Consider the following 15,384-nt stretch of genomic DNA (forward strand, 5'->3'; position numbering starts at 1 on the left):
GTCTTCTTCTTTTTTTCAAAGATCAAGATGTCATATTTCTGTCTCCCAAGTGGGTGGGCCTATGCCCTCCCAGGCCCACCCATGCCTGCGCCCCTGCCCAGTCATGTGAAATCCATAGATTAGGGCCTAATTTATTTATTTCTGATTTCCTTCTATGAACTGTAACTTAGTCAAATCTTAGAAATTGTTGCATGTTACGTTTATATTTTTGTTCAGGGGCAGTAGCATCTGCCACTTCCTGGGGCCGCAGCATCACTTTCTCCACTGTGGGAGTGAGATTAACATTATGCACGTTTTTTCCTTATTTTTTAACCAGTAATCGCTCCGCCCGCTTTTGGCACATGGTTTTGGGGGTGGGGGATGGAGAGGGAGTATGGGAGAGAGAGTGGAGGGAGTGTCACGCCCTGGCTCTGGGGACACTTATGTTGAGCCAGGGTGTGTAATTCTATGTTTGTATTTCTATGTTGGCCTGAGTGACTCCCAATCAGAGGCAACGAGTGTCAGCTGGTTGTCTCTGATTGGGAGCCATATTTAACTGTCTGTCTTTCACTTTGTGTTTGTGGTTTCTTGTTCTTGTTTGGTTTGTGTTAAACCGTAGACATCACGTTATCGTCCGTTGTTTTGATCGTGTGATCATTCTATTAATAAATATGTACGCATTCAACGCTGCGCCTTGGTCTCTCCCTGACGATCGTGACAGAAGAAACCACCAAGATGTGACCAAGCAGCGTGTCCAGGAGCCATCGCCAGGGAGATCTCTAACAGATCTCCTTCGCCTCCTCGACTGGGTCAAGCCGGATGAGGAGGAGAGAGGCTTGACATTGTGGCAGAAGGGCAAACGGCTGGCGAGGGACATGGAGACCTTGGCCACGGGTAGGAGTGAAGCCCAGAAATTTTTTAGGGGGGGGCTAACGCCGTGGACGACGGGCCAGCAGGAGACCGCGGCAGAGCGGCCCAGCGGATTGGCAGAGGAGGCCGCCAGGTTACGGGGGCCACTGGTCGAAGAGGGGGTGGAAGATGTAGAGGCACGGCGAGAGGTACTGGCGTGTGTTGCCAGTCCGGTCCGGCCTGTTCCTGATCCCCACGTAGGGCCAGTGGTGTGTGTTCCCAGTACGGTCCGGCCTGTTCCTGCCACTCGCACCAAGTCTACGGTGCGCGTCGCCAGCCCAGTCCGGCCCATTCCTGCTCCCCGCATCAAGTCTGTGGTGCGTTTCGTCAGCCCTGTCCGGCCCTTTCCTGCTCTCCGCACCAAGTCTGTGGTGCGCGTCGCCAGCCCAGTCCGGCCCGTTCCTGCTCCCCGCACCAAGTCTGTGGTGCGTTTCGTCAGCCCTGTCCGGCCCGTTCCTGCTCTCCGCACCAAGTCTGTGGTGCGCGTCGCCAGCCCAGTCCGGCCCGTTCCTGCTCTCCGCACCAAGTCTGTGGTGCGCGTCGCCAGCCCAGTCCGGCCCATTCCTGCTCCCCGCACCAAGTCTGTGGTGCGTATCGTCAGCCCTGTCCGGCCCGCTCCTGCTCCCCACACCAAGCCAGTGGTGTGCGTCGTCAGTCCAGCACGGCCCGTGCCTGTTCCCCACACCAAGCCAGTGGTGTGCGTCGTCGGTCCGGCACGGCCCGTGCCTGTTCCACTGGTGCCTGGTCCGGCACCGGTCAGATGCGTTACGCCGGAGCTAGAGCAATCCGCTCCATCAGTGTGCAGTCCAGCTCCGGCCAGCGGGGCCAGACCGGACCAGGGGGTACTTTGGGGGTTGGAGAGGGAGTGGGGATCAGGCCCGGAGCCGGATCCGCCGCCAAGGCGGAGTGCCCACCCGGTCCCTCCCCTGTGGTATTTAGTTGGCGCGGTCGGAGTCCGCGCCTTTAGGGGGGGGTACTGTCACGCCCTGGCTCTGGGGACACTTATGTTGAGCCAGGGTGTGTAATTCAATGTTTGTATTTCTATGTTGGCCTGAGTGACTCCCAATCAGAGGCAACGAGTGTCAGCTGGTTGTCTCTGATTGGGAGCCATATTTAACTGTCTGTCTTTCACTTTGTGTTTGTGGTTTCTTGTTCTTGTTTGGTTTGTGTTAAACCGTAGACATCACGTTATCGTCCGTTGTTTTGATCGTGTGATCATTCTATTAATAAATATGTACGCATTCAACGCTGCGCCTTGGTCTCTCCCTGACGATCGTGACAGGGAGGGAGAGAGGAGAAATCAAATCCCTCTCCCTACATTTCACTATCTATTTCTTTCCATCCCTATCTTTCTCTCTGTCCCTGTATCTCTCTCTTTCTCTCTCAGCTTCTCTCGCTCTCCCTCTCTCCCAGGAAGGGGAGACCAGAAGGAAATTGGGTTCTGTGCCTACAACCGGCCAAAATATAAAGCTTCCCCAAATGTAGACCTTAGTGTGATTCAGTCAGCCTGCTGGTCAGGTCGGGTTACAACAGGGCCACGGTGGGGCTGGGGCCGGGCTGAGGCTGGGCCAGATTGGGCCCTCATGGGACGGTACCTCCGGGAACCTATTGAGGCGTGTGATTGCACTTATTACTGGGTAAACAAGCGGGGACACAGTCAGACAAAGAAAACAAGTCCTCTTCCTCTTTCCCAGCAAACCCCAGGAGCTTCTAAGCAACCACTGCATTCACACTGCCAGATGTGAGACTACTATCGAGGATTACCATAATCTGTCTGACTGACAACACAAGTGGCGGAGTGGAGATTATTATGTGTGTGGAGTGTGTGTGTGTGTGTGCGTGTGCGTGTGTGTCTGTGTGTGTGCGCGTGTGAAGACGTGCAACGAACCATGGAGCAGCGGCGATAGTGTGTTATTGAAGTACTAGTGGATCAATGATAACAGCAACAGGAGTAGTGGTTGTAGTGCAATGGCATCACTAAAACAATGATAGAGGTACTGTATATGATTGTGTATCATGGTTTCTTGCAGCCCTCCCACTTTACTAGACTGTATTACACTAGGAAATGACAGAGATAGCTCTGAAAAAAGATCCTGGTTTATCAAGCTGGATGGTTCATAAATCACATGCATGCACTCACTCACTCACTCACTCATCACTCACTCACTCACTCACTCACTCACTCACTCACTCACTCAATCACTCACTCACTCACTCACTCACTCGCTCACTTACTCACTCTCTCACACCATCCCTGTGATTTAATACATACAGTTGAAGTCAGAAGTTTACATACACTTAGGTTGGAGTCATTAAAACACGTTATTCAACCACTCCACAAATTTCTTGTTAACAAACTATCGTTTTGGCAAGTCGGTTAGGACATCTACTTTGTGCATGACACAAGTAATTTTTCCAACAATTGTTTACAGACAGATTCTTTCACTTATAACTCACTGTGTCACAATTCCAGTGGGTCAGAACTTTACATACACTAAGTTGACTGTGCCTTTAAACAGCTTGTAAAATTCCAGAAAATGATGTCATGGCTTTAGAATGTTCTGATAGGCTAATCGACATCATTTGAGTCAATTGGAGGTGTACCTGTGGATGTATTTCAAGGCCTACCTTCAAACTCAGTGCCTCTTTGCTTGACATCATGGGAAAATCAAAAGAAATCAGCCAAAAAATTGTAGACCTCCACAAGTCTGGTTAATCCTTGGGAGCAATTTCCAAACACCTGAAGGTACCACGTTCATCTGTACAAACAATAGTATGCAACGATAAACACCATGGGACCACGCAGCCGTCATACCGCTCAGGAAGGAGACGCGTTCTGTCTCCTAGAGATGAACGTACTTTGGTGCAAAATGTGCAAATCAATCCCAGAACAACAGCAAAGGACCATGTGAAGATGCTGGAGGAAACAGGTACAAAAGTATCTATATCCACAGTAAAACGAGCCCTATATCAACATAACCTGAAAGGCCACTCCGCAAGGAAGAAGCCACTGCTCCAAAACCGCCATAAAAAAGCCAGAATACGGTTTGCAACTGCACATGGGAACAAAGATTGTACTTTTTGGAGAAATGTCCTCTGGTCTGATGAAACAAAAATAGAACTGTTTGGCCATAATGACCATTGTTATGTTTGGAGGAAAAAGGGGGTTGCTTGCAAGCCGAAGAACACCATCCCAACCGTGAAGCACAGGGGTGGCAGCATCATGCTGTGGGGGTGCTTTGCTGCAGGAGGGACTGGTGCACTTCACAAAATAGATGGCATCATGAGTAAGGAAAATTATGTGGATATATTGAATCAACATTTCAAGACATCAGTCAGGAAGTTAAAGCTTGGTCGCAAATGGGTCTTCCAAATGGACAATGACCCCATGTATACTTCCAAATTTGTGGCAAAATGGCTTAAGGACAACAAAGTCAAGGTATTGGAGTGGCCATCACAAAGCCCTGACCTCAATCCTATAGACAATTTGTGGGCAGAACTGAAAAAGTGTGTGCGAGCAAGGAGGCCTACAAAAATTCACCCAACTTATTGTGGGAAGCTTGTGGAAGGCTACCCGAAACGTTTGACTCAAGTTAAACAATTTAAAGGCAATGCTAGAATATACTAATTGAGTGTATGTAAACTTCTGACCCAGTGGGAATGTGATGAAAGAAATAAAAGCTGAAATAAATCATTCTCTCTACTATTATTCTGATTCTTAAAATAAAGTGGTGATCCTAACTGACCTAAGACAGGGAATTTTTACTACGATTAAATGTCAGGAATTGTGGAAAAGCTGAGTTTAAATGTATTTGGCTAAGGTGTATGTAAACTTCTGACTTCAACTGTATCAATTTTAGAGGTATGTTTGTGTGTGTGGTGAGGGGGGGCGGGATAAATACAGGTGATAATAATCCTTATGGGGATGGGGGGAGAGGGGCATTGCTGATGATGCTGAGGCTATATAATACAGATGAGTGGATAGATAATGACATAACACTGAGCAGGGGTAGCTGTCATTTAGTAGACTTACAGGAGTAGTTAAGATTAAGTGCCTTGCTCAAGGGCACATTGACAGATTTTTCACCTAGTCGGCTCGGGGATTAGAACCAGCGACTTTTCAATTACTGGCCCAACGCTCTTAACTGTTAGGCTACCTGCCAGGTGGACCAGAAGGACCAGCCTGCGCAGGCTATGCCCAGGCATTCATGCGTGACACAGGGCCATCAGCAGCCAGTGCGTCAGCCACAGATGTCCCCCCCGCTCTTCCTCTTCTTCCGTCTTTACTGCCGCTCTGCCACCAGTCTGCCGCAGGCACCTTTTCTTGACGAGGGGTGCAGGTCAGAGGCGCTAAAACAATGAGCTGTAAACACCCTACACTGACAGCTCTTTATTTATAGGCTCTGTAAAAAATAAATAAGAAGAGCCTCGGCTCTGATTGTTTTCTGAATGCTCAATGGATTCACACACACCGTGTACTCTGAGCAGATCATGCCCCAGGCAGTTGTGTGGCCAGGCAGGTGTCCACACTACCGGTTACTTGGCTTCATCTATACTCTGTATCAACATTTTACACTTTGTATACTTTATGTGTAAATTATTTTGTGTATATTCGGTCCGTATATTTACTGTTGTCAGCACCATTTCACTGGGTTAAATTCAAGCTTGATCTCGTGTTTAAAATAGCATATCGTTAACAACCTCAAAATACTCTACATAAAGAATTATCTGACCACCAATTTTAACTGCATGACTACACTATACAAGCCTTGGGGCTTTCCTAACCAAGCCTCGGACATAGCATACCTCAGCAGACTCTGTGAAAAATTCCAATTCTGCCAACCCCTTACAAATCACCAACTACTTAGGCTAATTCACATGCTACAGTATATCTAATCATAGCTAGAATGTATGCATCTCTTCATTGAGTCATTTGAAATTATGCATTTCTTTATTGAGACCTTCAAATCCATGCATCTTTTTATTGAGACTTTCGAGGGGGTCTCTCCCTGTCTCCCCATGCCACATAGCTGGGTTATTCCATGAAAAGAGTGCCTTTTGCATCCATTTGATATTTTAAGTAAAAATGTTGCACCAATATTGAATTTTAAAAGTATGTTATTTAAAATGAAGTGCCCTTTAATATAGACTACATGAAGAATTCAATAAATCAGATTTTGTATATGAATAAAGACATTCAGCATGTCTCTCATTGCACCCTCTGTGACTTCTAGGAAGATTTTAACCCACGTAACAGCAACATTTCTCAAAGTTTTCACCATCATTGTAAAGCCCTAGTTATGTAGTTGCTTTGACAAAGTTATTTCTGAAGATGATTATTTATTTCACGTGATTAGTGTTTCATTTACGTCTGTCCCTCATTTTAAGGTCAACCCATTTTTGTATATACATTTTTTTACAAGTGCTCTTTATGACAGAATGTTAAACTTAGATGAACTCAAATGTTTCTTTGACCAAGTTACACTTCTCAAAAGGCACAGAGTTGTTGGAACGAACCAGCTACACCCCATGTTTTGGGGGGTTTAGTGCCTCCCTATGTGACCCTGTCGCAGGACAGCTGAGTGAGGGTTACTGGGAACTGTTCAGGGTGTCAATGGGTGTCACGCTAAGATCTCATTCCCTCTGGACCACAGGCTCCATTCTCTAGTCCAGCCCACATGTGTTTCCATCACTGGGCCTGAAAGAGATGCAAGATTTCCCACGTGGAGATCCAAGAGTGTCTGCTCTCTCTCTCACTCACACACACGCACACGCACACACACACACACACACACACTTTCTTGTTGCACAGCCTTCGAGGTACAAGTACTGTGATGTTCTCAGATGTTTTGTTTTAAGATAAGTTAAAGTACTCACAACAATTGAGTTTTTCAGCCAGGTTAACCACCCTATGCTACTGATAACAGTACCCTCTTCATGAAAAAGTGACACAGAGCATCTTTCTGCCTGAAGGTGGGGCCAGAGAAATGCTGACAATAAGCAGATGCGGTACCCAACCGAAGGAGCAACTGTGGAAATTGGAACAGGACACCTTTTTAAAACTCACAATCAATGTCATTCTGCATTATATAATTGAGCATGCATGACTATCGAGACAACCCAGTACTTGAAAAACTCCCCACATTCATACACACTGACCTAGGTAGGTATCCATGTACACTGACCCCCACATACACATCTAGGGAGCTTCTCCATATCTCTGCATTGTCTGAGGTCTATACAACTTATAACAGTTGTTACATAACCAAGAACTGGAACAGTGTTACTCATGAGGTGATGTAAGTTCTGGGCTGGCTATTTATCCCTTAGTCCTTTTTTGTCCCTCTCTTTCTACGATGTCACCCCTTACGTCTCTGTCCAGACCTAACGCCTTTGAGCCTGGTGACGGTTGAGTCCAAGCCACATCAGAACTCCCTCTACCATCAGCCTTATTTGAATTGGAAACCCCATACCAACCCCATCCCAATTCCAACTGCAACTCCACCACCACTCCTATGCTTTGCCTTGCCCATGTTTTTGTGGGTTAGGGGATGGCTGTGGGAGTTTTTGGGGCTTAATAGTGGTGGTGTGTGGTGTGGTGGGGTTGGTACTATTTTGGCTGGTCGGGGGGACGCAAGTGTGTCTATTTGCTGGGGGCACTTTTTGCTGGTGAAAGCCAGGGGCTGGGGCCAGTGCAAAGAGCCCACTCTAAGTGCGAACTCTGAAGGGATTAGGAGCTGTGACTGGAGGGCTCTCCTCTGGTCCAAGCACACGCTGGGCGATTGGCAGCGCTTCATTCTCCAGGCGACGTTCAGACACACCGCCTTTCCCCCTCGATGTCCCTCTGAGAGGAACTTCTCAAATGTCTCCACTGATTGGTGCAGAATATTCATCCTAGTCATTCAGCAGACACTCTTATCCAGAGCAACGTACAGTCACATCAAACAGTTACCAAAACAGTATCTTGATTTTAAAACTCACTTCACTCAGTGGCGGTTTTACACGGAGGCCGGGGGAGGCCCGTGCCTCCCTGGAAATGTCCCTGGCCACCCCTGTGGCCCCCCCGTGCTGACCAAATAAAAAATTATGAATTTATAACTATTTTACACGCGAGCGCCAAAAGCGGAACTAATGCAACGCTCTACACGGCAACGTTCTACACGGGTAAATTAGAGTGATCATCACAGTGAAGTTCACTGTGATGATCAATTTGAAGAAAGAAGTTCAACAGCAGGTTGAAACTGACTGTAAAACAATGTCATTTTGGATGTTGTTTCAAAGCCTAACACAAGGAAATGGAAAGCGCTTTCTAAGATGATTAATTCAAAACACCCATACTCTTATTTGAGCTTATGCATAGGTCTATATGAGCACAAGCCCGAAAACAAACCTGAATTAAAATAATGATTGAGCTGTTATACAACACATAGCCTACCACATATTACACATGGCAGAAAAACATGTGTACTTAAAAATATATATGTATTTGGTACATTATTGGTCTAGCCTACTGTATACTCACTTGATGAGAGAACGGCTATGCAGCCTGAGGCAATCTTTTTTTGCTACTTTCTCAAATCATTAACAGCCTATAGTCGCATCATGCAGCCCATATATGTTTGGATTTACAAGACATTCTAAGGTTTGTATCATTCACAACTAAAGTTGCCAAATAACTCAAAATCTAGAGTATAGGACCTGTTTCAAATGATCACTTTTACGCTCATATGCGCACTCACTCCGAATGGGAAAAATATATTTTATATTTTATTCAGCTAAGTTCAACTATATTCTTCTTACTATTAAATCATAAAATATAAAATAATGGCACGGGACTTATAAGCATATCTTGTCAGCTATATAAACAAGCCTATAGGCTATGGCATGGAGCATAGCCAGATAACATACAGTAGGTCAACTCATATTCTGTTCTTCTGAAATTCAGTGCCTTCGGAAAGTATTCAGACCCCCTTGACTTTTTCCACATTTTGTTAGGTTACAGACTTATTCTAAAATTGATGAAATTGTTTTTTTCCCTCATTAATCTACACACAATACCCCATAATGACAAAGCAAAAACAGTTTTTTTTAAATGTCTGCTAATTTATTAAAAAGAAAAAACGGAAATATTATATTTACATAAGTATTCAGACCCTTTACTCAGAACTTTGTTGAAGCACCTTTGGCAGCGATTACAGCCTTGAGTCTTCTTGGGTATGACGCTACAAGCTTGGCACACCTGTATTTGGGGAGTTTCTCCCATTCTTCTCTGCAGATCCTCTCAATGCTCTGTCAAGTTGGATGGAGAGACCAACGCTCCATTGCTGCACAGATATTTTCAGGTCTCTCCAGAGATGCTCGATCGGGTTCAAGTCCAGGCTCTGGCTGGGCCACTCAAGGACATTCAGAGACTTGTCCCGAAGCCACTCCTGCGTTGTCTTGGCTGAGTGCTTAGGTTCGTTGTCCTGTTGGAAGGTGAACCTTCACCCCAGTCTGAGGTCCTGAGCGCTCTGGAGCAGGTTTTCATCAAGAATCTCTCTGTACTTTTCTCCGTTCATCAATGCATCGATCCTGACTAGTCTCAGAGTCCCTGCTGCTGAAAAACGTCCCCACAGAATGATGCTGCCACCAACATGCTTCACCGTAAGGATGGTGCCAGGTTTCCTTCAGACATGACGCTTGGCATTCAGGCCAAAGAGTTCAATCTTGGTTTCATCAGACCAGAGAATCTTGTTTCTCATGGTCTGAGAGTCTTTATGTGCCTTTTGGCAAACTCCAAGCGGGCTATCATGTGCCTTTTACTGAGGAGTGGCTTCCGTCTGGCCACTCTACCACAAGGGCCTGATTGGTGGAGTGCTGCAGAGATGGTTGTCCTTCTGGAAGGTTCTCCCATCTCTAGAATGTTTCTAGAATTGTACCGGAATTGAGAATCAATTCATGTTTAGATGGAGTATTTGGCTGTTTTGACTGCCAGAGCCAATTCACACTTTAAAAATAACATTTATGGTCCATGGACTAAGGAGTAACGTTAGCCCATACAGGAGTGGAGGACAGGGGACTGACTGATGGACTGGCGAGCGCAGGTGTGGAGGACAGAGGCCCAGGTGGTGGAGTAGCCCGTTCAGGAGTGGAGGACAGGGGACTGACTGATGCAGCTGTGGACTGGATGCTGGTAGAGGGGGTGGGAGTAGGACGAAAGGTGCCAACAAGGGGCAGGGCTGTCTCCAGCACTGGAGCTGTCAGGTCCTGAAATTCCACAATCTCCACAAAGCCCTCATCATCCTCCCCTTGGACATCAGGATCACCTGTCTCCAGTTCCTCAATGGCAGCCTTGTAATCCTGCAGCACCAAACCAGTCTGATCGAAGAGTTACTCCAAACCTATCAGCTCCCCTAAAGAAAAATAAATAAATATATGAGAATACACCGGACTGATGGAATAGTTCTATAATAACATTTCACAAAGAGAAATGTGTTGCTGTTTTTTGTATTAAATATAAAAGCTGCATTAGATTATTAATTACATTAAAAGTATATTGCCATTACCAGTGTATTTGTGTGGAACAGTGTAAGGAACCATATGTTCCAACTGATGACCTTCCTACTGCACTTGGGACATTGAAGGCATTCTGCTGCCACATAGTAGGATCCATCCACATCCACAACCTCGCTGATCTTCTGGTGGAGTCCTGATGAGGTCAACTCCCCCCTCTCACAGTCAGAATTTGGGCAATACAGCTTCACCCTTCCCTGACCACCTGAAAAATGCCTTGGACACCCACTTATGGTCCACATCAGGTAAAATGCGTTGCCATCCCTTGGGAAGGCATACGTCTCTCCCTGAAATCAAAAGACAACAACATCCCCACATGAGAAATAATGTATTGATGATAAATTCCCCAAAGAACAGGTCATCATATCACATGAGACATACTTGTGTAGGTCTAGTACATCATTTAAAATGTAAGTCATCACTATAAATACTTCAAATACACCATACAAACACATAGAATGAGACTCAAAGAGGCTGAGCAGTGAGTACTATATGTAATAAACTCACTGACTCCAGTGACTCAAGCTGCTCTGCTTCAATAAGGAGCTCACCATCATCAGGCTCAGAGGCTGGAAGTGCTGAAAAGTAGAACTATTAAATAAATTAGATCAATAGATTAAACACCATCAAAAGACGATCCTTTGTTTAACTTATCTATTATCTCCATAAACTAAATTAAAACATCATCATTATGATATAATTTATATTAACATAATATAGAGCTTACTAGGCTGAACCTTCCGAGGAGACATGCGCATCCTTATTGCCCTGTCGAGATTCTGGGAGGGGCGTAGTTTTTCAACCAGCAATTACATTTTAGTCATTTAGCAGACGCTCTTATCCAGAGCGACTTACAGTTAGTGAGTGCATACATTATTTTTATTTTTTTCCATACTGGCCCCCCATGGGAAACGAACCCACAACCCTTGCGTTGCAAACGCCATGCTCTACCAACTGAGCTACATCCCTGCTGGCCATTCTCTCCCCTACCCTGTACGACGCTGGGCCAATTGTGCGCCGCCCCATGGGTCTCCCGGTCGCTGCCGGCTACGACAGAGCCTGGACCACTGCGCCACTCGGGAGTACTGACCTGAGTGAGGATGTTGAGGACCTTTGGGAACCAGTGGTCATCTGGTCTTTGCAGGGCTGGGTGGTGGAGGATGGCTGGGTGGTGGAGGATGTCTGGATGTTGGACTTAATCCTGATAGCCTCCCAGCCCTCAGGGAAGCGCTCCATGTATTCCTTGAAAGCCATCTTATTAGCAGCATGGTTTTTGAAATCACTCCACACTGGCTGAGAGGCAGATTATTTTAGCATCGATGCCAATACCCCACCCAGCCCAGCACAGTTTCAACCACCCACTTGAAGGTCTGCTCCTTATAAAGGCCAAACTGCACCACACTCTTTTAGTAGTTTTTGTCCTGTAAGTCCTGGAATCCTTACTGTCCGTTAAGACAAGGCTTCCATTTGGCAGTTTTCTGAAGCTGGGCTCAATGTCTGCTGTGAAAATAAAGGGGAATGTTTGTATTTAATAAGCATAAATGATATACATTTTAATCACAGTGAGCAGACTGGATTAATAGACGGAACAATAAAATTAAGTGTATAAACTCGAGCTACCTATGTTGTCATCTCTAGCTTCTTGCAAAATAAAAAGAATTGTGTGAGTATTTTCACCCTTTTTCGTGGTATCCAATTGGTAGCTACAGTCGTGTCCCATCGCTGCAACTCCCGTACAGATACGGGAGAGGCGAAGGTCAAGAGTCATGCGTCCTCCAAAACACAACCCAACCGAGCCACACTGCTTCTTGACACAGTGCCCTCTTAACCCAGAAGCCAGCCGCACCAATGTGTCAGAGGAAACACTGTACACCTGGCGACCGAGTCAGTGTGCACTGCGCCTGGCCCGCCACAGGAGTCGCTAGTGCGCGATGGGACAAGAACATCCCTGCTCGCCAAACCCTCCCCTACCCTGGGCCAATTGTGCGCCGCCCCATGGGTCTCCCGGTCACGGCCGGCTGTGACAGAGCCTGGACTCAAACCAGGATCTCTAGTGGCACAGCTAGCGCTGCGATGCAGTGCCTTAGACCACTGCGCCACTCGGGAGGCGCTAAAGAACGTTTCTACCACAAACAGACACACCAGCATAAGCAAGTGCATAGGATATTGCTCGTGCCTTTTAATTCATAATTAACATGATTACCCTAGCCTATTAGATATCAAGACAGTGTTTTCCCTGTAGCAACTGTATGTCTAGTCCAATTAGCTAAATTAATTAAAAGAGAAAAGGAGAGGTTTGCTGACGCTGAGTTGAGTGAAAAAACACAACTACTTGCTATAAAATCACACTGTTTAGATAGCTAGGTAATAAGAAAAGAATAACTCCAGCTTAGTGTGGAAATAGTGGGGTTAACAGACTATTTTGATGGTCAGAGTCATCGGACATTAAGCGAGCTACATGTACGTTACTTCGGAAACCTGGGTATGTGTCCAAACACCAGTTTACTAACACGTTAGATAGCGTTACTGTAGCTACACTGTAAATCTTGTTAACCGTGCTAACATATTACTGTAGCCTGATACGCTGATCTTACCTGCTAGATATTCCGATCGATGATGATGAGCACTGAAAACAGCAGACAACAAAAAAAATTTTGCTATTTCAGAAAAGGAAGATAACTTGTGAAAACTAGATGGTAACTTTACAAGTAAAGTTGTGGGGCTTGCTAAAGATCTTCAAAAGTGTTTTTGTGGTAGTGAAATACGTTTTTAAATGTGTGCTTTGATTATATTATTCCAATAGTGAAATATTTTTTAATTCCCATCAATAGTCAGTAGATTGTGTCAGCAGTTGTGGTCAGTAGTTGTGTGATCAGAAGTTGTGTAGTTTTGGTCCCTAGATGTGGTCAGAAGTTGTGTGGTTGTGGTCAAAAGTGGTGTGGTTGTGGTCAGAGGTTCTGTGGTTGTGGTTACTAGATGGGGTAAGCAGTTGTGTGGTTGTGTTCATAAGTTGTACGGTTGTAGTCAGAAGTTGTGTGGTTGTGATCAGTAGTTGTGTGGTTGTGGTCAGTAGTTGTGTGGTTGTGGTCAACAGTTGTGTAGTTGTTGTCAGAAGTTGTGTGGTTGTGGTCACTTGATGTGGTAAGCAGTTGTGTGGTTGTGTTCAGAAGTTGTATGGTTGTTGTCAGTAGTTGGGTGGTTGTGGTCACTAGATGTGGTAAGCAGTTGTGTGGTTGCAGTCAGAAGTTATGTGGTTGAGGTCAGGAGTTGTGTGGTTGTAGTCAGAAGTTGTGTGGTTGCAGTCAGAAGTTGTGTGGTTGTGGTATGTAATTGTGTGGTTGTGGTCACTAGATGTGGTCAGAAGTTGTGCGGTTGAGGTCAAAATTTGTGTGGTTGTGGTCACTAGGTATTTTAAGCAGTTGTGTGGTTGCTGTCAAAAGTTGTGTGGTTGTGGTATGTAATTGTTTGGTTGTGGATACTAGATGTGGTTAGAAGTTGTGCGGATGAGGTTAGTAATTGTGGTCACTCTCTTCTCTCTCCTCATCATTTTGGCCCTCAGTGTCAGTGAGTATCCTAGCAACGGTTCTGTTTTGGAATCTCAATAATGACACAGAGAGCTGTTAGAAGAGAGCAGGCGATGGGTTAATAAAACTGCTCTACCTAGAGATTGGTGCACACGATTTCTAAACCGTTTTCGGATTTGACAAGCAGAGAAGTCTAACTTGTTGGGTTAGTGGTCAAAATGGTAGTTGTTTGGAAAATAATTAATCTGCTAGCTTCTGACATGATTTACAGCAGCTAGAAAGAGACAGGCGATGGGTTACTAAATCAGCTCTAGTTACAGATTGGAACGAACGATTTCGAATCCGATTGCGGATTTGACAAGCAGAGAAGTAGTGGAAGATTTCGTTCCTTTTTCAAATGTTCTCTAATTTGATGCGTTAGTGGTCAAAACGGCCGTTGTTTGAAAAATAATGAATCTGCTAGCTTCTGACATAATTTACAGCAGCTAGAAAGAGACAGGCAATGGGTTGCTAAAATGCCTCTAGTTACAGATTGGGATGCATGATTTCGAATCCGATTGCGGATTTGACAAGCAGAGAAGTAGAGGAAGATTTCATACCAAATAATTAAAATTCTCTAACTTGTTGCGTTAGTGGTCAAAACGCCAGTTGTTTGGGAAATGTTGGAAGAACATGTGGTAATGCAGTTACAAAAACAGCTGTACTGTAAGTTCCGTAGTGAATATTTTGATTCCGTAAACAGATATGAATAGCAGAGAAGTAGACACAGATGGGAATGGTTTAACTTTTTTGTTTAAGTTGTTGAAAAGTGGAATTATTAGCTGATTTCGGTCAATGGCTGCATGATTTCACTTACAGAGAATGGCAGTTGGTAGTGATGATGTCACAATGGGGAGCCTTAGAATCTTGAGAAATCCCATGAAAGCAGATGGAGGAAAAAAAGAGGACAAAAAGTGAATAACGGAAAAAGTATAACATATATCAAAAAGTTGTATACAAGGAACTCGATCGAGACCGTTCCGCAATTTTTGAAATTAGAACGGCGTTTCTAGCTCTCTGTGTACATTTAAGGGCCAGCCGTGCTTCCCTGTTCTGAGCAATTGCAATTTTCCTAAGTCCCTCTTTGTGGCACCTGACTGACCACACGACTGAACAGTAGTCCAGGTGCGACAAAACTAGGGCCTGTAGGACCTGCCTTGTTGATAGTGCTGTTAAGAATGCAGAGCAGCGCTTTATTATGGACAGACTTCTCCCCGTCCTAGCTACTGTTGTATCAATATGTTTGGACCATGACAGTTTACAATCCAGGGTTACACCAAGCAGTTTAGTCACCTCAACTTGCTCAATTTCCACATTATTCAGTAAAATATTTAGTTTAGGTTTAGGGTTTAGTGAATGATTCATCCCAAATACAATGCTT

The 15,384-nt window shown here is 45.2% G+C and overlaps 1 long non-coding RNA gene across 3 annotated transcripts; it reads right to left on the reverse strand.

The window, feature by feature from the left end:
- Positions 1-9,714: 9,714 nt before the first annotated feature.
- Positions 9,715-15,056, reverse strand: LOC121567274. 3 transcript variants are annotated; one of them, XR_006001091.1, is made up of 6 exons: positions 14,821-15,056; positions 13,035-13,066; positions 11,531-11,940; positions 10,948-11,018; positions 10,434-10,727; positions 9,715-10,280 (listed from the first exon to the last, which is right to left on the reverse strand). It is a non-coding gene; the product is annotated as an uncharacterized LOC121567274 (long non-coding RNA). The 3 variants fall into 3 exon arrangements; XR_006001089.1 differs by having other exon boundaries at positions 10,948-11,031; XR_006001090.1 differs by lacking the exon at positions 13,035-13,066 and having other exon boundaries at positions 10,948-11,031.
- Between the last annotated feature and the right edge of the window lie 328 nt (positions 15,057-15,384).

This window comes from Coregonus clupeaformis, chromosome 6 (genome assembly GCF_020615455.1).
Source record: "Coregonus clupeaformis isolate EN_2021a chromosome 6, ASM2061545v1, whole genome shotgun sequence".
Classification (NCBI taxonomy): domain Eukaryota; kingdom Metazoa; phylum Chordata; class Actinopteri; order Salmoniformes; family Salmonidae; genus Coregonus; species Coregonus clupeaformis.